Source organism: Pongo abelii, chromosome 4 (genome assembly GCF_028885655.2).
Source record: "Pongo abelii isolate AG06213 chromosome 4, NHGRI_mPonAbe1-v2.0_pri, whole genome shotgun sequence".
Lineage (NCBI taxonomy): Eukaryota > Metazoa > Chordata > Mammalia > Primates > Hominidae > Pongo > Pongo abelii.
The window spans coordinates 39,947,141-39,971,648 of record NC_071989.2 but is presented as its reverse complement, the minus strand read 5'-3'; the positions used below and the strand labels follow the sequence as shown (position 1 = coordinate 39,971,648).

The 24,508-nt window shown below is 37.2% G+C and overlaps 1 pseudogene; it reads left to right on the top strand.

The window, feature by feature from the left end:
* The first annotated feature begins 2,023 nt into the window (after positions 1-2,023).
* On the top strand, positions 2,024-4,557 carry LOC100939905 (integrator complex subunit 6-like; annotated as a pseudogene).
* The last annotated feature ends 19,951 nt before the right edge of the window (positions 4,558-24,508 follow it).

Here is a 24,508-nt window from a genome sequence, read left to right as displayed (position 1 = left end):
TCCTTTGTTAAAAAATAATTATTTTAAATATCTATTAGCCAAAAGGACAGAACATGTGGATTCAGTTAAATAGATTACAGCAAAAAACAGAAGAAATAAAACTGGTCATTAAACAAAAAAACATATTTAATCTCACAAGTAATCAAATAAATTCATAATAAAATAATGCCATACCAGATTTTGGCCTATCAAATTTTCAAAGAACAAAATGGTGAAGAAACTGTGAACCTGAATTCTGATTAGATGCTGCCAAGAGTGTAAATAGATAAATCCTTTCAGGGAGGTAATTTTCTATTATGTATCAAGATTTTTAAAATAATTAACATGAATTTGATAAAGTATTTTTACTTCTAGTAATCCCTCATTAAGAAATTATTACTGATATGGACAATAGAAATCTATGCAATGATGTTCATATGGGGAAACATTTGTGGTATAGGTGAAAACAAAGGATACTTACAGGAATATCTCACTTTATGGTACTTCACTTTATTGCACTTCATAGATACTGCATTTTTTGCAAACTGGTTTGTGGCAAGTCTGCACTAAGCAATTTTATCAGTTTATCAGTGTCATTTCCCAATGCGACACAGAGATGGCATTTGTACACTCTGTATCTCTGTGTCACATTTTGGTAATTCTCGCAATGTTTCAAGCTTAATTATTATTATTATATCTATTATAGCGATCTGTAATCAGTGATCTTAAAGTTACTATTGTAATTGTTTGAGGGCACTACAAACCACTCCCATATAAGAAAGCAAATTTAATTAATACATGTATGTGTTCTTACTGCTCCACAGACCAGTCATTCCCCTATCTCTGTGCTTCTCTAAGATTCTCCCTATTCCTGAGACACAACAGTATTGAAATTAGGCCAGTTAATAATCCTACAATGTCCTCTAAGTGTTCGAGTGAAAGGAAGAGTCACATATCTCTCACTTTAAGTAAAAAGCTATAAATGATTAAGCATAGTGAGGAAGGCATGTCAAAAGCCAAGATAAGCCAGGCCTCTTGCTCAAGTTAGCCAAGCTGTGAATACAAATCAAAAGTTATTGGCAGAAATTTAAAGTGCTACTTCAATGAACACACAAATGATAAGAAAGTGAAACAGCCTTATTACTGACATGCAGAAAGTTTCAGTGTTCTTGACAGAAGATCAAGCCAATTATAACATTCTCTCGAAACAAAGCCTAACCCAGTGCAAACTCTCAATTCAATGAAAGCCCAGAGATGTGAGGAAGCTGTAGAAGAAAGCTGGAAGCTAGCAGAAGTTGGTTGATGAAATTTAAGGAAAGAAGCCATCTCCATAACATCAAAGCAGAGGATAAAGCAGCAATGCCGATGGAGAAGCCGCAGCAACTTATTCAGATCTAGCTATGATAAATGATGAAGATTAATGCATTAAACAACAGATTTTCAATGTAGATGAAATAGCCTTATATTGGAAGAAGATTTCATCTAGGTCTGTCATAGGAAGGAGAAGTCAATGCCTGTCTTCAAAGCTTCTAAAAACAGTTTGACTCTCTTGTTAGGGGCTAATGTCCCTAATGACTTTAAGTTGAAGCCAATGGTCATTTACCATTCAAAAAAATCCTAGGACCCTTAAGAATTATGCTAAATCTACTCTGCCTGTGCTCTACAAGTGGATCAATAAAGCCTAAAAGATAGCACATCTACCTATAGCGCAGTTCACTGAATATTTTAAGCCCACTATTGAGACTTGCTGATAAGAAAGAAAGATGCCCCTCCCTCCCCTCCCCCAACGCGCAGGCGGGCGGGCTCTGTGAGGCGGGCTAGGCCGGGGCCGGGCTATGGCCCCAGTGCTGTGCGTGGGGAGCGATCTGTGTGTGGGGGACCGCGTGAAGGGGTGGCCGCTAAGTGTGCGATACTGTGGAGGCGGCGGGGACGCTGGGCGCCCCTTTTCCGCCTCGTAACCTCGCCTCTGTGCTTCCATCTCGCCCGCCCTGTTCCTCCTCTAGTCCCGTGGCTCCGTGCCCAGGACCCTGCCAGCAGAGGAGACAGGTATATGCTCGTCACTTTCGAAGAGCCGCCCTGTGCTATCAAGGCTGGCTGGAAAGAAAACGGTACAACGTTTATGAATGAACTGAAAAACCTTCAGGCTGAAGGACTTAGGACTCTTGGCCAATCCCTAAGGACAGCTTTTGATTTATTAAATTTAAATAGATTAGCAACTGGCATAGACAACTATGGGCAGGGAAGAAACCCTTTTTTCTTGGAGCCAGCAAAAATTATCACAATTACTGATGGGAGCAAGTTGACTACCACCGGTGGAGTCCAGGATGAGCTTCATTAACCTCTTAATTCTCCTTTGCCTGGAAGTGAATTGACCAAGGAACATTTTTGTTGGGATCAGAGACTCTTTGCATTAGTGTTGCGGTTGCCTGGCACCATGTCAGTAGAATCAGAACAGTTGACAGGTGTGCCTTTAGATGACTCCGCAATCACACCGATGTGTGAAGTGACAGGCAACCGGTCGTATTCTGTGTGTTCTCCAAGAATGCTTAATCAGTGTCTGGAGTCCTTGGTGCAGAAAGTACAAAGTTGGGTGGTAATAAACTTTCAAAAAGCAGGACCAGATCCTTCCTCTGTAGAAGATGGGCAGCCAGATAAATCAAGGCCTTTTGGATCTCAGCCTTGGCATAGCTGTCACAAACTCAAATATGTCAGACCAAATCCTAAAACTGGGGTTCCTATAGGTTATTGGCCTGTTCCAGAGTCTTTTTGGCCAGATCAAAATTCGCCAACACTACCACCTCGTACATCTCATCCTGTAGTGAAGTTTTCCTGTGCAGACTGAACCAATGGTTATTGATAAACTTCCTTTTGACAAATACGAGTAGGAACCTTCATCACTGACTCAATTTATCCTGGAAAGGAAATCTCCTCAAACATGTTGGCAGGTATACGTCAGCAATAGTGCAAAATATAGTGAACTTGGTCATCCTTTTGGTTACTTGAAAGCCAGTACAGCACTGAACTGTGTCAATTTATTTGTGATGCCTTAACAATTATCCAGTCCTTCTTCCCCTCTTAGATGACTTGTTTAAAATGCATAAAGCAAAACCAACCTTGAAGTGGAGACAGTCATTTGAAAGTTATTTGAAGACCATGCCTCCCTACTATCTCGGGCCCTTGAAGAAAGCTGTTAGTATGATGGGAGCACCTAACCTAATAGCAGACGGTATGGAATATGGACTTAGTTACAGTGTCATTTCATACCTCAAAAAACTGAGTCAACAGGCCAAAATAGAATCTGATCAAGTCATTGGATCTGTAGGTAAAAAAGGAGTACAGGTAAATGGAATAAAAGTCTGGAGCCGATCACATGGTTTATCAAGGGCATATAGGAAAGATTTTCAACAACTTCTCCAGGGAATTTCAGACGATGTCCCTCACAGACTGCTAGACCTTAATATGAAGGAATACACTGGGTTCCAAGTTGCTTTGCTGAATAAGGATTTGAAGCCACAGACATTTAGAAATGCTTATGACATACCAAGACGAAATCTTTTGGATCACTTAACAAGAATGAGATCTAATCTTTTGAAGCACACTCGCAGATTTCTTAAAGGACAGGACAAAGATCAAGTGCACAGTGTTCCTATAGCACAAATGGGGAACTACCAGGAATACCTCAAGCAAGTACCTTCTCCACTAAGAGAACTTGATCCTGATCAGCCGCGAAGGTTGCATACATTTGGCAACTCCTTTAAGCTGGATAAGAAGGGTATGATGACAGATGAAGCAGATGAATTTGTGGCTAGACCTCAAAATAAACATAAACGACCTGGAGAATCAAATATGCAAGGGATCCCTAAAAGACGTCAGTGTATGTCTCCACTACTAAGAGGCAGACAGCAGAATCCTGTTGTAAACAATCATATCGGGGGAAAAGGACCACCTGCATGTACAACTCAAGCACAGCCAGATCTTATTAAGCTTCTTCCTCTTCATAAAATTTCAGAAACCACTAATGGTTCGATAATACATGATGCAGTTGAAAATCATGTTGCAGACCAACTTTCATCAGACACTACACCAAATGCTATGGATACTGAATTTTCAACATCTTCTCCAGCCAGTTTACTGGAACGGCCAACCAATCACATGGAGGCTCTTGGTCATGACCATTTAGGAACCAATGACCTCACTGTTGGTGGATTTTTAGAAAATCATGAGGAGCCAAGAGATAAAGAACAATGTGCTGAAGAGAACATACCAGCATCTTCACTCAACAAAGGAAAGAAATTGATGCATTGCAGAAGCCATGAAGAGGTCAATACCGAACTAAAACCACAAATAATGAAAGAGATAGGAAAGCCAGGGAGAAAATATGAAAGAATCTTCACTTTACTGAAGCATGTGCAAGGCAGTTTACAAACAAGACTAATATTTTTACAAAATGTCATTAAAGAAGCATCAAAGTTTTAAAAACGAATGCTAATAGAACAACTGGAGAACTTCTTAGATGAATTCATCTAAGAGCCAATCAGATCAACCATATTAATAGCAATTAAAAGAAAATAGAATGTGGCCACTTATTTCACTATCTTCTTCAAATACAAAGCAAATACAAGACTGTTGTGATCTTGCATTCATTTTCTGACATGCATTGTCAGCTATTTGAAATACTAAAAGCAAATCTACAGATCCTTTTCCGTCATTTTACAGTGACCTTTTCTTCATTTTGGTTTATTTTTGTAATGTGAAAAGTATCACTCTAAAAAACATTTTTATTTAACAAACTAAAAATATTCCTCCAAAAAAAAAAAAAGAAAGATGCCTTTTGAAATATTATTGCTCATTGACAATGCACCTATTCACCCAAGAGCTCTGACAGACATGTACAAGGAGATTAGTGTTGTTTTCATGTCTGCTAACACAACATCCATTCTTCAGCCCACAGATCAAGGAGTAATTTCATCTTTCAAATTTCATTATTTAAGAAATACATTTGTAAGGCTATAGCTTCCATATATAGTGATGCTTCTGATAGATCTGGGCAAAGTAAATTCAAAACCTCTGGAAAGGATTCACCAGTCTAGATGCCATTAACATTTGTGATTCATGGGAGGAGGTGAAAATATCACTAACAGGAGTTTGGAAGAAGTTGATTCCAACCCTCATGGGTGACTCTGAGGAATTCAAGACTTCAGAGGAAGAAGTAACTGCAGAGGTAGGAGAAATAGGAAGAGATCTAGAATTCTAAGTGAAGCCTGAAGATGTGACAATTGCTACAAGCTCACGATCAAATTTGGAAGGATAAGAAGCTTCTTTTTATGTATAAGCCAAGAAAATGGTTTCTTGAGATGGAATCTATACCTGGTGAAGATGAGTTGAACATTGTTAAAATTACAAGAAAGGATTTAGAATATGATATAAATTTATGTGTATATATGTATAAATACACACATATATATGTATAATATAAACTTAATTGATCAAGCAGCAACAGGGTTAGAGAGGATTGACTCTAATTTTGAAAGAAGTTCTACTCTTGGAAAAATGCTACCAAACAGCATCGCATGCTACAGAGAAATCTTTTGTGAAAGGAAGAGTCAATCACTGTGGCAAACTTTATTGTTCTCTTATTTTAAGAAATTGCCACAGCCACCCCACCCTTTAGCAACCATCACTCCGATTAGTCAGCATCCATGAACCTCAAGGCAAGAACCTTCACCAGCAAAAAAATTACAACTCTCTCAAGGCTCAGATGATCATTAGCATTTTTTGCAATAAAGTATTTTTTAAGGTTTCCACATTTTTTTACATATAATGATATTGCATACTTACTAGACTACAGGATAGTGTAAACATAACTTTTATATGTACTGTGAAACCAAAACATTTGTGTGACTCACTTTATTGCAATATTCACTTTATTGCAGTGGTCTGGAACTGAACCCGAAGTAACTCCTAGGTAGGTATACATAAAACATAATTCTTAAAAAAGTTGTGTTTGTAAATATGTTGGAAGAGAATAATATTAAATCTATTAAAAATGTAATGTATTTTTGGTGGTTAGATTATGACAAGTATTTTTTTGCAGTATATATTCCATTTGCTACCATGAACTACATGTCTTTCGTGCCAAGGGAAAAATCATGCACTTAACACAAAAACCTTCAATTGCAAAATGTAGTCATTATTTTAACATTCCCTCTGCAGATGTTTTCTTTAAGAAAATAGGATGAACAAATGACTGCCAGCTGTTCAAATGATAAATACTCCGATCAAATAAGTATTGCTCTATTAAATTAATTAATTAATAGGACCATTAGTCAAATTAATTTAACTATTAACTATCATAGTATTAGACTATGCTTGTCTCTCTTCCCTTGTAAGTTTTGATTATGCAAATTTTAGTAAAATTCACTGTAAAAGTATTTTGCCTTTGAAACTTTTTTAAAAAGTTACTATTGTAGCATATGCAACTGCCTTTAGCTAATATCCTCTTCCCACCTCCAAAATTTAATCATACTGTACCTCGAGCAAGAAACCCTGAAGTCTGTAAATAAGCTTAGCAAAGGCCTGACATGTAAGCATACAAACGTTAGTTGCTTGTCATTCTGAATCTTTTGTGCCATTTGATTTTCTTTACATATGCAGCAACTTTCCCACCAAAAAGTAACAAACAGAAACAGCTAGGCAAAAATAAATAGCTAGCTAGGTTAGCTAGCTACATTGATAGAGAGAGAGCAAACAAATTATCTAATGATTGAACAGTCTTGCTGGCTCTTTGTTTATCCCTCCAGATCAGTCACCACATCTCTCCACTCAGTTCTGTGCTATGGGAGTCTGACCTTATAGATTGCATCAGCTGCACCCAGCGCCCTCTGGCTTCCAATTTAGTTTATTTAATGGAAGGTACAGACTGGCCAGCAGAGGAAAGTTCCCTCCCTACTGGGCCTTAGGTGGCAGTTGCTGGGTTTCTCTTCCAATGGACTTCTAGGAGGTCCTGTCTTTCAGCTATTCTAGCCTAAGGGTAGTGCTGGCTCTTTGCTCCTACTATTTACACTTTCTTTGGCTGCTCCACATCCTTGCTGGCATTGACAGTCTCTAACTTCAGCTCTTGTGATAGATGTGTATCTGTATTTCACTGTACTTTAATTTGCAATTCTCTAATCAATTGTACCTAGCCATTTGCACATCCCTTTTGTTATCCTTATTGATCACTGGAATATACTCTCTTGTGAGGAGTCTTTGCCTGTTTTTTAAAAAATCAATTGTCAGGCGAGGCGCGGTGGCTCACACCTGTAATCCCAGCACTTCGGGAGGCCAAGGTGGGTGGATCACGAGGTGAAGAGATGGAGACCATCCTGGCCAACATGGTGAAACCCCGTCTCTACTAAAAATACAGAAATTAGCCGGGCGTGGTGCTGCGCGCCTGTAGTCCCAGCTACTCGGGAGGCTGAAGCAGGAGAATCATTTGAACCCGGGAGGTGGAGGTGGCAGTGAGCCAAGAGCCTCAGGTTGGCGACAGAGCGAGACTCCATCTAAACCAAAAAAACAAAAAACAAAAAAATCAGTTGTCAGTCTTTTTATTATTATTGTTTTGTAGGAGCTCTTTATTCTGAATATAATTTGTTTATCAAATATGAGTCTATGCTTTGCTTTTTAACACTTAATATTAAAATGTCTTTGAATAAAAACGAATTCTTAATTTTAATGCAGTTCACTTATAATCTTTTTTGTATGGTGTGAGTTTTCACACTCTGTTTAAGAAATCTTTGTTTAAGAAGATCTTCATGAAACACGAAGTATTTAAAGGTCTTAAAGATTTTCCCCTATTTTCTTTAGGAAGAATTATTGTTTTTCTTTTTATATGTAGGTATATGATTTACCCCTAATTTTTGCCTATCACATATATCGTAGGTTGAAGTACATATTTCCCATATAGATTTCCAGTTGACCTAGCTCTTTCTAACTCACAGAACTGCAACAATGCTTTTGTCACATATCATATCATATATCATGTATGGAACTGTCTCTGGGCTCTATATTTTAGTTCACTGGTATGATTGTGCTTGTACTAATCTTACATTGTCTTAATTGCTGTGCTTTTATAACAGGTCTTTACATCTGGTACCGTATAGCTTTCATTTGTTCTCTTTTGAGATTACTGTTAAGTATACTAGATCTGCATTATAGAAAGGGCACAAATTTTCAAAAAAAGATGGAATTTTGATTGAGATTGTATTCAAGCCATAGATCAATTTTGGAAAAATTGACATAAAAAAGATTGAGTTCCAAATTTTCCTTCCATCCTGTAGGTTGCCTTCCATCCTGTAGGTTGCCTTAAACACAGCCTTAGCTGCATTCCATATGTTTTAAAATATATGTGAATAACCTTTTCTTTATTGGAAACCCCTTTCAGTGGTTCAAATATCCTGCAAGTAGATATATAGTTAATAATTGCCTACTACAAGTGAAGCGCAAGGTCCAAGATTGAATAATTTTAAATGATATTTTGGAAGAATATGGAGAGGAGATATTAGAGAAGAGTATAAAAGAGCTAACTTTTCATCTTATTTACTAGGAAGACAACAGATGACATTTAAGACAAAAAATAAGGAAAAATTAGGATAAACATGATATTTTCAAATACATAGGTAAGTACCAGAAAATAAGAAACTTTTAAAAAGCTAAAATTGACTAGTCCAGGTAAACAGAAATAGTGAGTACCAAAAAGTGAGTTAGAGGGCTTTTTTCCTACTGCATAACTCTAATTTTTTAATTCCATACATGTAGTTGTTTGACAACAAACATCATTTTTACTTAATTTATTAAAAAGTCTTTTAAAGAAGATAGAATTTTGTGAAAGATTTGATATTTTCCTTGAAGAACACAACGTTTTAAGCCTAAAATATATCTAAAATACATTTATGCCACAACATTTCCTTAAGGAAATTGTGCTTCTCAGAAAACATTGAAATGTCTAATTTCTTCTCACACCTGATTTGTTAATGACTAGTTGCAATATAACATTATACTCAAATTCTAAGTTGTCCAAACAAGCACAAGTCTGAAGTCTAAAATTAGCTACTATCTATTGGATTGTGGCCCAGGTAAATTCGTTTGTTCAGTGAAGCAAAAATACTATATATGTGGAATAGTTTAAATATTATTTTAAATGTATTATTATTATTGTATGTATTTGGCTTATGTTTCTAAAGGAAAGAAAGCATAGAAAAATGCACAGTTCACTACTGCCCTCTGCCGCATGGAAAGGTGAAGAGAAAAGTGCTAAGAGAAGACCTGCTACCTGGCCTGCAGTGATCTGATTTGGGACTACAAGCTATGTCATGTCTTCTAGTAAAATGACTCCACCAGCCATTCTCTCTGTAAAATATGCTGACTGAGAGTCCTTGCAAAATGGTCCTTGGATTAAACTGCTAGTATTTTTAGAACACCTTCAGATTTTGAGAGAAAAGAGAGTCATTTAAAAAAATAATTCATCAGACAAGATGTTCATGAAGCAGCTACTATTTCAGAGACAGCTTGGGAAGAAAAGTATCTTATTACTACTAGGTCAGTATGGCCAGTCAATGATAAAATCCTGTTGTTATAAACTGACATAAGCCAATTTGATCCTTTAGAAGTTATGAAGCCTTTTTTCAGTATGTGTTACAAGTCTCCAGCTATGAGAGGGGAAGGCTACATCCCTCTCATTAACAGGCAGCCTGCGCAATAGAAGCAAATCTTTAACCGTTTTCTGCCAAACATAATGTTTATTGGCAAACAGGAAGAAGAAGTTATCCAACCTAGTCATGCAAGCTGGGAAGTTTCTCTGTCCTCAGGCACTCCTACAAGCAAATGTCAATGCCAATCTTTCAGCAGAATTGGCCAACTCTCTTGTGAGGCCACAAAATGACTCCTCTATGAAATAAAGTAGGATAGTGGTGGGGGGAGTGGGAGGCAGAACCAAATATAGCATCTACTCTGAAAGACAAAAATATTTTCTTACATTGACAAAGTAACATTATCATACATAATAAAACTAAGAATTATTTCTGAGTGCTATCTCACTCCTGGTTCTTTTTAAAATCCTTTGCAACATTTAAACTGTGTCCCTTAATGCCTTTCTGGTGATGACGTCACTTGCTGAATGGTCTTCTACCAGCAGGGATTTCCCACATTGGTTGGGAATATATTCTTGGGTCCTTTATTTTGAGGCTGATGAAATGATCTCTTTTTTTTGTCAGGTAAGGTGACAAATTTCTCTGTGATAGGAGTGGGGATACTGGACAAAACAGAGCTTTGGTGTTGAGCACTTTTCATATATCTGTTGGTCATTTGCATGTGACCTTTAAAAAAAGGTCTATTCAGGTCCTTCGCCCACATTTTTATTTAGGTGCTTCTGTTTGTTGGCTTGTTTTTCTATTGATTTTCATGAGTTCCTTACGTATTTCGGCTATTAGTCATGTATTGTATATATGATTTGTAAATATTTTCTTCCATCCTGTAGGTTGCCTTTTCATTTTGTTGTTTGTTTCCTTTGCTGTGCAAACACTTTGTAGTTTGATGTAGACCTACTTGTTTGTATTTGTTTTTCATTACCTATGCTTTGAGGGTCATATTCATAAAATCATTATCAAGACTAATGTCATGAAGCTTTTCTTGTGTTTTCCTCTACGATATTTACGACTTCAGATCTTATGTATAAGGCTATTTTGAGTTGAACTTTGTGTATTGTGTAAGATAAGAGTCCAATTTTATTCTTTTGCATATGGTTATCTGGTTTTGCAAGCACCATTTATTGAAGAGACTACGCTTTCCCCCTTGTGTATCCTTAGTACCTTTGTACCCATGCATGGCTTTGTACCCATGCATGGCTTCTGAACTCTCCATTCTATTCTGTTGGTTTATGTGTTGGTTTTTGTGGCAGTAACACACAGTTTTGATTACTGTAGCTTTATAATTATGAAAAAGTGCTGTGCTCAACATCATTAATCATCAGGAAAATGCAAATCAAAACCACAATGAGGCATCACCTCACACTTCTTAGGATGGCTATTATCAAAAAGCCAAATGACAAGTGTTGGCAAGAATGTGGAGAAAAGGAACCCTTATACTGTTGATAGGATTCTAAATTACTATAGCCATTATAAAAAAGAGTATACAGGTTCCTCAAAAAACTAAAAATAGAGCTACAATATGATCCAGCAATCCCACCTCACTGCTGAGTATGTATCCAAAGGAATTAAAAACAGTTCTTGAATATATATCTTCACTTTTATTTTCAGTGCAGTTTATTCACAGTAGCCAAAAGGGAAACAACTTAAGTGTCCATTGATGAATGAATGGATAAAGAAAAAATGGTATGTGTGTATTTATATTTATGTTTATATACAATGAAATATTATTCAACCTTAAAAGAGAAGGAAATCCTGCCATGGATGAACTTAGAGGACATTAACCTAAGTGAAATGAGCCAGACACTGCAAGACAAATACCACATGATCTCACTTACATGTGGAATCTGAAGTGAAACTCATAGAAACAGAGACTGGAGATGGTTGCCAAGGGCTGGGCGATTAGGGAAAGGGGGGATTTGGTCAAAGAGTATAAGCTTTCAGTATAAGATGAATAAATTCTGGAGATCAAATGTACAGCATGGTAACTATAGTTAATAATAATAATAATAATAATATTAGTCTGGTGCAGAAGTAATTGCGGTTTTGCCATTACTTTCAGTGGCAATATTAGATACTTGAAATTTGGTAAAAATAGATCTTAAAGATTCTCAGCACTACAAACAAAAAAATATAACTCTGTAGAGTGATGAATACGTTAGTTAGCTTGATTGTGGTAATCACTTTACAGTGTATATACATATATATTAAAATATCACTTTGTACACTTTAAATTTATACAATTTTTATTTCTCAATTATATTTCAATAAAGCTTAGATAAAACCACAGCAAATCAAACAGATCTCTGGGAATTACAGATTCTACTATCCTGGATTCTTACATTTTATTCCTGCAAGGTGATGGTCCAAAGTGGCTGAGGACAGAGATCAGTGACTTCCTTGAGTTGACAAAAAATAAGATGTATTATGGTTTTGTGTCTCCTTTCCAATAATTATTTGATATTTGACAGATACGGGTTTCAACTTGCTTTTACTACAGCGTCCATCTGGTAAAGTGTCTATGAAGAAGCTTCTAAAAGCTGGAGGGATTGATACCTGTTCCCTCCAAAAGAAAAACCCTGATGACTTATAATGTTGTCCTTGCTTAAAAGGACAATGCATTATTATTATTAATAGATGATGTGAGTGATTTCAAAAGATATTGGAGCTATTGTGCACAATAACAGCAAACCTGGAATATTCTTGTAAGATAACCAGAAGGTAAAGTACAACTACAAAGCAAAACATCAAAAACAATATATCTAACTATGCTAATATTAAAAGATGAGTCAAAATCAGAGAATAATGGAATTGATCAGAGGAAATTTGCTAGAGACGAGTGTTTGGTCAGATCTTAAAGGAAGGAGGAAATATGATTGACTCGACAGAATCAGATTGCAAGAACAATCTCTAATGTGTTAGAGAGATTGAAGAAATTCTCTAGGTAGGAATACTAGGATAATACAGATAAGCCATGAAGATGAAAACTACAGAGTACATAAAGAGAATCTAATGAAATGAGGATGTCTGGTACCTAAGCCCTTGAAAGATGATTTTGATGCTAGCAATACATGTAATCTCTGAAGTAACTCTACTACACAACTTTCCAGCAAAAGGTGACAAAGTCCCCTTTCAAGCTGAAAAATTTTAGAATGTTTTAGTTACATGGAATAGAATGCATTAAAATTATATTCTGGCATATACTTGTATTTGTATTTTAAATGAAAATATAAAATATTAAGTATTGAAAAATTAATGTAGCATGTTAATATGTGGAAGAAGAACAGACACAATTGTTAGAGGAAATACAAGGACTACTACAGTGATCAATAACATGGACAATGAATTGTATACTTCCTTCCAGGCAAAGAAACAAAACCAATGAAGCAATTTACTGAGGAATTACTCTAGTGGTAAAAAAGATGAAGGGGTTTTAATGTGCTTCAAACATGGGGTTCATTACGGTTCTGCTAATTCAGGATTGAAAACCATATCCTGGATAAGACTGAATGAGTTCCTAAGTCTGTATTTAATTGGTTTTTGAAAATTCCTATTGTTTTTTGTTCAGGAAAGAGTCTTCAGTTAGGTCTGCTGAGGTTCTAGTGTACTGATAACTCTCAAAGTTCTTTGTCATTTATCACCTTCAGCTGGAGGGGTTCTCAGCTCGTACTCATTTCCCAGGTTCAGTGAGTTGTGATGAAATACAGAATTCAGTTTTGGTATCTTTTAGTCAAGTGCTGCTTTAAGTAGAAAGATCTTTTATACAATCTGTAAATTATCTGAATTGGATTTCTGTGTGGTTAAATTTCTCTCTTACGTCTTCATCTTCCCCACTTCCTATACCTCATGGCGCAAAACAAATAAGGTTGGCAGAACACAGATCACATCAGGTATAATTTCTGGTAAAGGTACCATGAATAAAATTTCCAGCTATACAGCTACAAGGTTCAATGCTTCACATTTCTGTATCTTAAATCTATTATAGGATGGTGTGGAATTATAATGCTTTCCATTTGCTGGAAATGGTCCAACTGCATGCATCTGGAATAATTTGTTCCATCTGTTCTCATACAATTTATTAGATTTATCGAAACCATGAAGTTAAATTTGGATTCCTGGAAAAGGAACTATTAGGAGTTAACATGAATTTACAATAATGCTCAATTCTATACCTCTTTCCTTTGACCAGAATAAATTAGCCAGTTTCACATTGCCTAATGCTAACATTTAAAATGTCAGAAAGTATGTCCCTTCCTTATTCAGAGTGATGTGGAAATGTAATCTGTAATCAAAAGCACAGCAATTCAACTTCTCCTTACTGGAGAGGCACCAATGATTGACATCTTCCATAGGCGGTTACATTCCCTTATGAGGCTTGCTAACTGGCATTTTGAAATGCCACATTTCATATATATGCCCTATTTTAATTCAGAGACTAACAAAGTTAAAAATTGCAAGGAATTATATGTCAATAGTCAATACCAAATGCAAGATTTTCCCTTAAATGCCAGCCCATCCACTAATTTTCTACAAGAGACTTAATAAACAAAGTTAATCTGCCTGTGTTACCCACGGACTCTAGCTGTGTAGGCTCAGACAGGCTACTTGGCTTTTACCTGCCTTCGTTTCCTTGTTTGTAAAATAGAGATAATAATAGTATTTGCTCACAGAGTTTTTGTGAGGCATTTGTAATATAATACATACAAAGCTCTAATAATAGAGCCTGACACATACTAAGTACAAAATGTGTTAGCTACCAATATCATTGATATTTAATTTTGTACATTTCGGTGACATCCTACTGCTTATATTACTGCACCATATGATTGTGCAAACAACCCCTCCAGATCAAAAAATAGAAAGAATAATTCTCACAGGCATTGCTTTTTGAGAGATTGTGAATAGTCGAGTTAATTTATTTAATAAAGTATCTGACATAGGAATTTGGGGTATTAATTACTTCCTTAGATGGACCAAGAACAAAGGTAGAAATAAAAGAATCCCCTTGTTTGACACATCCTGATCACTAGCTATGCATATTTTTGAAGGAATTGGTGGTAGAATTAAGGATGATACTTCTTTTTTACGCGTTCCTTGACCTTTACATTTTTCAAAGCCAAGCAAGTATTACAGGTTGAGCATTCCTAATTTAAAAACCTGAAATCCAAAATGCCCCTAAATGTGAAACTTTGAGTGCTGGCATGATGCCCAAAGTAAATACTCACTGGATATTTTCAGACTTCAGATTTTCAGATTAGGAATGCTCAATCAGTAATGAAAATATTCCAAAATCCCTCCAAAAAAGAAATGTCAAATACTTCTGATCCCAAGCACTTTGGATAAAGGATATTTAACTGGTACTTCCGTAGCAAAAAGAAAAGCAAGCAAACAAAAACCCTGACAATATTTTATAAATATTTTAGAAAGGAAAAAGCTAAAGAACGCATTATTTTGATAATAATTTCATTCGAATTTGAACTTCAAATTCTTTGAAAATAAAGTTTTATGACTTTAGAAAATAAGTTTAGTTTTCTAAGTCATTTAAAAGCTGCAAATCATTATCTGATAATATATATAAACTAAGAGTAGCTACAATGACTTGAAAAATAAATTCATTTTCTCTGAAAAACTTGTTCAAGGCTCATCTTAGGTAATGTGAGAGACATTTGCTTCAGCAACACACTTACAATAAGGTGAATACAGTGTATGAATATTAACATTAATATCTGTCAGTACTCAAATCTTGATGCTACCAATCCCTACTTGTCTATTGATTGAGAGCATCTCTTTAAACGCATGTATCTGAGGTTTCCCAAGGATGCACATAAACCTTACCTGATCAGTTCTCTGGCCTTTTGCCTCTTTTGCTACTGATGATCCCAGTCTCCTTTGATTTCTTTGCCACGGCACCAACTTGGACCTGAAATCTACTCCTGAACCATTACTAACATCACCACTCTTTCGAGATGATGCTCAATTTGGGGAAAGGCCCTACAGCAAAAGACATACGTACCTTAAAATCTCTTGGTAGTTAATGATAAGAGATTTTCCCATTTGCCACACAACTAGACATGACAGATTCTCATGGCCCCAGACACCCACTGAGAGAGGCAGCTTAGCGAGTTGCCAGTTTCCTTGACCTTGAGTTACCACCACAACTGTCACCTCTGCTTCTGTGGTGAAGTCCTGATTTACCCAGGCATCAGTATTACATGTGGTGAGATGAATATTTGCCACATATCTATTGTGTTCATATATCTATTCTGCTCAGCCAGGGGATACCCCACAGCAAAGGTTGCATGAGCCTCAAAATGTTGTAGCTTTTTCTGTGCTCACATTCTTAGCCACTAAGTCCCAGGCCATGCAAACATCCCCACAGTGCCCTACTAGGATGAGTTTCAAAATCAGTTATGTTCTCATACCAACAGGACCCATTGCAAATTGGGGACTCACAATTCTAGACTCTTCCTCCCATTTGGGGTCCTATTGTCCTTTTCTGTGCTCTGGGCACTGTTGGGGTCACTCAAGTTGATCAGACATGTTTTGTATATCATTTCTTAGTATGTTAATGTGAGTTGCGGTCTCTTTCCCCCACCCCAGGAAAGCAACTCCTCTGAAAATCCATAGATTGAAATAGATACGGCATGTTTCCCCTCTTACAGACATAAGAGTATGAGTTCCTGTCCAAGTTTTGTAAAGAAAAATTTCTTATTTTTTCTTTATTTTTTTGTTTTTGAAATGGAGTCTGTTCTGTCACCAGGCTGGAGTGCAGTGGTGATCTTTGTTCACTGCAACCTCCAACTCCCGGGTTCAAGCGATTCTCCTGCCTCAGCCTCCCAAATAGCTGGGACTACAGGTGCGTGCCACCACACCTGGCTAATTTTTGTATTCTTAGTAGAGACAGGGTTTCACCATGTTGGCCAGGATGGTCTTGATCGCCTGACCTCGTGATCCGCCCGCCTCAGCCTCCCAAAGTGCTGGGATTACAGGCATGAGCCACCGCGCCTGGCCTTTGTAAAGAAAAATTTCAAAGAAAAATTTTATGACTTTCAGTAATGTATTCCCTTCCCAAGAAATGAGGTTAAGGTACCTGCTTTTCAACCTCTTTCAATTTTTTATGTCCCAGGTAGAAAAAGGTGTTAAAATTCATGGACCTAAGGGTGGTCAGCTAGCTGTATAGGCATGGCCTATACAGTTATTGATGTTTCTGACTTTTTGTTTGTAATACCATTATTTGCAGAGGTAATGAAAAAAGTCCATATATTTATATCTTTTTATTAAAAAAAATACCTAGTTATAACATTGAAACAGTATAGGACTATATAAGGTAAAAGTATGAGAAAGAGAGAAAGACAGTTAGAAAACGCACAGGAAAATCACGGAGCAAATATGCCAAAGTACTAGCAGTGGTTTCCTTGGAGATGTTGCTGAAGGGAACATTTGGAGAAATTTTCATCCTTCCTATAATTGTAAATTGGTGTGATTGAAGCTGAGCTTTACTTTTTTGGTAATTTAAGGGAAAAAATGTAATTTTAAAAAACAGTGACTTGTTTGCTCCTTTAGGATACACATTTTTACTTTTTGAATGGCACTCTGTTTGTACTGAATAACTTCTCTAAATTTTGAAGTAACATAAATAACAGCAACAATTTTTTTTTTTTGAGACAAAGCCTTGCTCTATCACCCAGGCTGGAGTGCAGTGACTTGACCACAGCTCACTGCAGCCTCGACCTTCCCATTTCAAGTGATCTTCTTCTGTCAGTCTCCCTGGTAGCTGGCACTGCAGGTATATGCCATCATGCCTGGCTAACAGTTTCGGTTTTGTAGAGATGGGATCTCACTGTGTTGCCTAGGCTGGAGCAACATCTTTTACCACAGATTATTTTCAATGTAAACATTTTGTTATTCACTAATGTGTTATTCCTATAGACTAGTTTTTCTGTTCTTGCATGTTTTCCTCAAACCAACTCTCCAATGAAATCAAATACCGTTGGCTTATCAGCAACTAAACTTCTCTGTGTTCCAAATGAGAAAGGAGCCTCTTTCCTATAAATTCAAAACCCACTTATATTATGTATAAAATGTAGTCAAATATGAAATAAAATGTTTTAGATACTCTATTTTACTTTGTGGAAACAAGATACTTCACCGATTTCAAGATGACTATCTTGAAATAGATTTAATTTCAGATTTCATATGAAGCTCCACCATTCATTCCCTTTCTCCTTTCTCACTGACATATTTTCTGATGAAAAAGCACCTGGCATAAAGGTCAGGTTGTGAAAAATGATTCCATTTCTGTTGTAAACAGCAAGATGCAATTTCTCACTTCGTTTTTAGATAGCAAGAGCACCTCATGGATGTTTTTGAAAGCTACAACTGATAAAGTTTGTTGTGCAGCCCTGAGAGATTGCTATGATCTGTTTCTCTTTAACCTGTCCTTGATCTGATTTATGAGCCCTTTTTAGGAAAAACATCACTCCCCAAGGGAGATAAAAAAGTCTGTGCTCCTGTTACCTAACCCAACTCACACTAAGATAGTCTAAGGAAAGAGTAAACATGGTCCCAGGAATGCAGACTTGAGGTTTGATGCCATCAAATAATCCTTGTGGCCAGTGCTTGTGTCTAGATATAAAAGAAGAAAAAAACCCTTTATTTCCATGTTTTGCTTCTTTATGCCTCGGGGGACTTCTCAGCCTTCAGCCACTGTGGGCTTTATGAAGAAATGCACCACAGATTTTTATTGGTTGGGCATGGTGGCTCACGCCTGTAATCCCAACACTTTGGGAGGCCAAGGCAGGTGGATCACCTGAAGTCAGGAAATTGAGACCAGCCTGGCCAACATGGTGAAACCCTGTCTCTACTAAAAATACAAAAATTAGCCGAGTGTGATGGCATGTGCCTGTAGTCCCAGCTACTCAGGAGGCTGAGGTATGAGAATCACTTGAACCTGGAAGGTAGAGGTTGCAGTGAGCCAAGATCTCACCACTGCACTCCAGCCTGGGCCACAGAGTGAGATCCTGCTCCAAAAAAAAAAAAAAAAAAAAAAGAAGAAGAAGAAGACTTTTCTTGAGCAAGGCCAACACCTGTTGGCATATAGTATCATGCAATAGTAAACATTACAACTATGAGGCTAACTTATTAATGAACTTTGTGGTCTTGAAAATTCTAATTTGTCTTCAGAGCCAAGATGATGCTTAGTCTTTTTTACTTTTTCTATTTGTCAGCAAGGAAGGATGAAATCTGAGGTAAATGAGTGTTTTGGGAAATTCTACCCCAAAGATTAAAAAAATCAAAATAGAAGTCCATGGGAGTTTCAGTTACCAATATAGATGGAAGTTAAAAACTACCATTATAAGAAAGTTGAAAGATTTGTGATTTTGTGTTTGTTATGCAGTTTATAAATGTGTGCAATTTTGTAATTGTTTTTGTGATTGTTTGGAATTATTAGAAACCTTCCTGATTATTCTTGTGGACCACAAATACTAAGGAAATTGGGGAGATTGTATCTTATTTATTAGTTAAATTTTGGAGAGCTCAAGGGAACTTCAAATGTCTAGAAGAGAAGGTAATACAAAAGAATAAGAAAGCAGTTGAGTCCTTAGGATGTATTGAAAGCAATATTGAAGAATATTCATAGTTAGTCTGATTTTGCTTAATTTTAGGAAAGATTTTAGCAATGAAAGGCATTAGTTGAAATTTTTAAACAGAGTTATAATTTTATATAATTATAATTTTATTCACTGTTAATGAAAACTTTTTGATTTCTGTAATGTTAGGTTAACACTTTATACAAGTAGGAAGTGCCAGGTGCTGTTCAGTAAAATCTGTTTCATTAAATTTTCTTGAGAAAGAAAATATGAAGCTCAAACAAAATCAAAGGTGAGTATCCCCAACTTTCCCTTCCTCAAATTATCCTGGCAGAGACATACCTGAACTAAGGGTTACATTAGTTACATTAGTAAATGACAATCTGTTCCATTCACTTGGCATAATTCTAGGAACAGAAGCATATTTTAGTAGCAAGTTGTAAATTTCCTATTAAATGTGTTTCCTCTATATCCCTACACCAAATGGTGAGCAGGCTCTGGGAAAAGTAGAAAGAAAATCTTCTGAGAACTCTCTTCTTAAATCATTTGGCCGGGAGCGGTGGCTCACGCCTGTAATCCCAGCACTTTGGGAGGCCGAGGTGGATGGATCACCTGAGGTCAGGAGTTCGAGACCAGCCTGACCAACATGGTGAAACCCCAACTCTACTAAAAATACCAAAAAATTATCTGGGCGTGGTGGCAGGCTCCTGTAATACCACCTACTCGGGGGACTGAGGCAGGAGAATTGCTTGAATCCGGGAGGCAGAGGTTGTAGTGGGCCGAGATAGTGCCATCACACTGCAGCCTGAGGGACAAAAGCAAGACTTTGCCTCAAAAAAAAGAAAAATTATTCTACTTCCTACGGTTCATCTACAAGGTTCTAAAAAGTGTTCTAGAATATGAGCCAAAATGGCATATAGCATCATGCAATAATAAACATTACAATTATAAGGCTAAATATACATGAATTCAGAATGCTGATGACCACTCCCCAACCAAAAATACAGATAATTTCAGGCATTTGTACACATCCTTCTGCAGCCTGGAATAGCTTAGTAGTGAGTGATGGTAGTCATTGCCTGCTTCCCATATCTCCCTCTAAGGGAATCTGTCCAACCACAGTCCTTGCTGCCTAAGCAGCCACATAATCTCATTCCTCTCATTTCCAATCTTGGTTAATTGAGAAGGTTGTTCCTGATTAGATATAGTCTATCCATGGGACGCTTAATCACTTGGTCTATTATGCAAGTTAATCATATTCTATCTGTTGGCAACTGTAACGGGAGGTAAAGAATTCACAAAGGCAAGCTGGAGAAACAGGAACAAATCTCCTAGAGTACAGCGAAGTCATATTAACAAATGCAAAATCTTAGACTATAAAATCCATAAACTACAAATTCTAAGCTTGTAATAGATCCTGAGAATTCAGCCACTCCCCATCATCAAACTTTAGGTTTCATGAGAACTTGGTGTGAATCCTCTCCAAATTTCCATGAGAATCCATCTATTTTTCCAAGGGCAGTCTTATAATAAATTAAGTGCTTCCCATTGCAGCTATAAAAACCAGACCAAAATGCCCTATACCTTATTTCCCAGCAAAGTAAAAGGTCTCTTCCAGATACTATTTAAAATTTGCAATCTCTATGCTGCATTCTTTTTATCAGCCCTATCCTATGCATTCCCTCCTAACATAAATCTACAGTTTGTATATTATAAAGCAATCATATTTATTTTCCTAGTTGTTTTCCTTTTTTTTCTCTGAGTTTCACAAAAAGGAGGAGCAAGTTTTCCTTTCTGGTACTCCTAGAGAGCAACTAATACTGTATACTTCACAGGAGCTTTAAAAAACATGATATAGGAGTCCCAGGTTAACAACAAGGAAAATATTAGACTTGAATTAAGAAGATCAGTAGCCCAAAGCTTTTACCGTACATGATTCCAGTTGCCCTGCACTTCTAAGTATGGACCAATCAGCCACCAAAATTCTCCAATTGCCACACACTCTGAAGCAAACCCAACGCTGCTCATTATATTGCTCCCCTCAGCCACCATCATAAATCCAAGCTCCCTAGATCACCACATAGATGCCAGTCTTCTATTTGGCAATGCCACTAATCTGACTTTATCACCCAACCTTCTCTCTCCTCCCAGATGCTGCCATTATGGCTTCTAGAAATCCTGGTCTGTCCTCAGCAATCTTACTTCCATCCTCAGCTTCTTTCCTGAAAATGTCCTACATCTTCTTGCTCTAAATAAAATCGGGCTCTTGCCTGAGAACATTTCTTCCTATTTCCCTCTCAAGTAAAGATATGTTACTCTCTATTCCTTATAGTCCGGAAGTGGAGTGGATCTCCTCATTGCTTCCCATTGTTATTTCCAAATTGTTTCATACCTTTTTTCAAAACCCCTGCTTTTTTGAAGCACATGCCATAGTGCTTGCCATTGTCCCTACACCGTGAAATGTCATCTACTAAGCCTAACTCATTAGTAGACTCTGCCACCCCATTCATCAATCATTGTGACTTTAAAATCAGCATATAGCCACCTGACACCCTGCCCTCTCAATTCTTGGAATGTAAAGGGCCAAAAATCTTGTCTTCTCCTTACCCCAGCCACCCTCATATGGCCATATGCCTGATCACACTATATCCAAAATCTCAATTTCAGTCATCCCATTCTTTGATGGTTAGTTAAAATTTTCTTTTATCCCACAGCTAATTTTAATCTATATACTCCACTAGTTTTTTATTATCTCTAACTCCCTCTCTATCTTACAAAGCACATATTTCATCATCTAAAAATATAATGACTCCACTACAAAAATTATTCTTCTTTTATCATACTGGACTGGTAAAAACCCAAGCCTGGTTAAACTCAACTATGTACTTACTTGACACAGTTGTTCCCGAGCAGCTAAAAACATTAGTCCAATTCCACATACTTGCTGGCTGGATTCACTATAAATTAGGTTCAGTATGATAGCCATTTAACATTGCTCTAGTAAATTCACTTTCACCCTCTCTGAGATAACTAGTTAACACCTTGCTTTGTTTAAGTCTGTAAAGCTCAACTGCATCTCACATACAGTTGTCAACTTCAGATTCATATTTCACTGAAAAAAAATAGATAAAATCATTTTTAAAAGCCAACTTCATCTTCCTACTACCAATTTCCTCCAGCTACCACCACATACAAACACACATGGACACATACTTTCTCTCTCTCTCTCTTTTCTCTCTTTCTCTTTCCTACTTTTCATTTTTTTCCAATGGAATTAGAGCTCCTTTTTCTGATTAATTCCACTCTCTCACCTTGTACCCTAGATCCTCTTTCCTTACCTTTATAAGCATGTTGCTTTTGAAATTATCCCCTTTTTCTTCTAGCTCATAAATCTCTCCCTCTATACTAAATCATTTCTCAACTTAGAAATATGTCTTAATGTCTTCATCATAAAAACAAACTAAATCCTTCTTTGATCCCACATGAGCTTCTAGCCACAACCATGTGATTTCGATCTCCTTCACACACACACACACACACACACACACACAGAGTGCCTCTCAAACCTTGACTGTATTCATGGTTTTACTTCCCTATATCACATTCTCTTCTCAATCCACTCCAGGGGAGCTTTAGTCCTCAGCATTTCATTAAATTGGCTTTGCTCAGTTTCAACAAGAATCTGAATCTTGTCAAAGCCAATGGTCACTTTTCTGTTCTCAACTGTGACTTTTCTCAACATTTGACACTGTTGACTTCTCCCTCCTTTGTTCAACACATTTAACACTGTGTGACCACAGGCTTAATTTTCTTCATATTTTAATGAACACTTTCATTTCTCTCTTTTTTTTTTTTTTTTTTTGAGATGGAGTCTCACTCTGTCGCCAGGCTGGAGTGCAGTGGCACGATCTCGGCTCACTGCAACCTCCACCTCCCAGGTTCAAGTGATTCTCCTGCCTCAGTCTCCCGAGTAGCTGGGATTACAGGCACATGCTGCCACGCCCAACTAATTTTTGTATTTTTAGGAGAGATGAGGTTTCACCATGTTGGCCAGGATGGTTTTCATTTCCCAACCTCATGATCCACCCACCTCGGCCTCCCAAAGTGCTGGGATTACAGGCATGAGCCACCGTGCCCAGCCTCTCTCTCTCCTTTCTCTCTTTCTTCCCCCATTCTCTTCTCCCCATATGATCTCCAAATCGATGTGCCCCAGGACAAGATCAAGGTGTCTCTCTCAAGCCCTCTTCTATTTCCTATAAGTCTAGGGCATTAAATACAGCTGTATACCAAAGGCTCCCAAATTTATATCTTGAACCCCAAGCTCTCCACTAAACTCCAGACTTGAATACCTACCTTAAAAATTCGTATGTTCCACAAATATCCAATAATCCAATCAGATTTGGGGTGGTTCACTTCCTCACTGTCTTTAAGTCTTTCTGCATACATCACCCCACTGCAGAGGCCTCCCTAACAAACCTGTATAGAAGATCAACCCTATCTTAAGACTTCCTATTTGCCTTGTAATGTTAATGTTTTCTCCATAGCACTTATCATCACTCAATATGTATTATTTATTTATTTATTGTCTGTCTCCCCCACCTGGAAAACTTGTTTCATAAAGATAGGAACTAATTCCCACAGCTATTTTTCCAGTGCTAAGTATAGTCATAGGCTGGTAATATGCACTCAATAAGTATTTGTTAAATTTATATCCCTAAATGTTCCTCACACTAAGCCTTTGCTGATTCAGAAAATTACTATATACCCATTTACTCAGAACAAAAACACCCAAAATTATTCCTGATTCTCCTCTTTCTCTCTCCCTCCCCATTCCTTTCTATCAGTCTAATAGTGACACATCCCACATTCCTCACTAGATTAATTGCCACCCACTTCAGTCCAAGACACGGTATTCTGTCTCATGGGTCTATCTCTGTAATCTCCTAGCTATTTTGTGTGTGTGTGTGTGTGTGTGTGCAATTCCAGTTTGTACCCTCACAAGCAATCCTCCTATACACAATAGCTGAATGGATTTTCTAAATCATAAATCCAGTCACACGACATTTGTTCTCGAAATCCTCTAATGGCATATCACTGAAATTATACAACATTCTAAACTATTCAACACAGTATGCAAGGTGCTACATAATCTCCCCTCTGCCTGTAACAACATCATTATCTCTTAACTCTATCCCTTATCATTTCTTTTGGAAACACCAAAATCTTTCCCACCTTAGATCCCTGTGTTTGGAACACTTC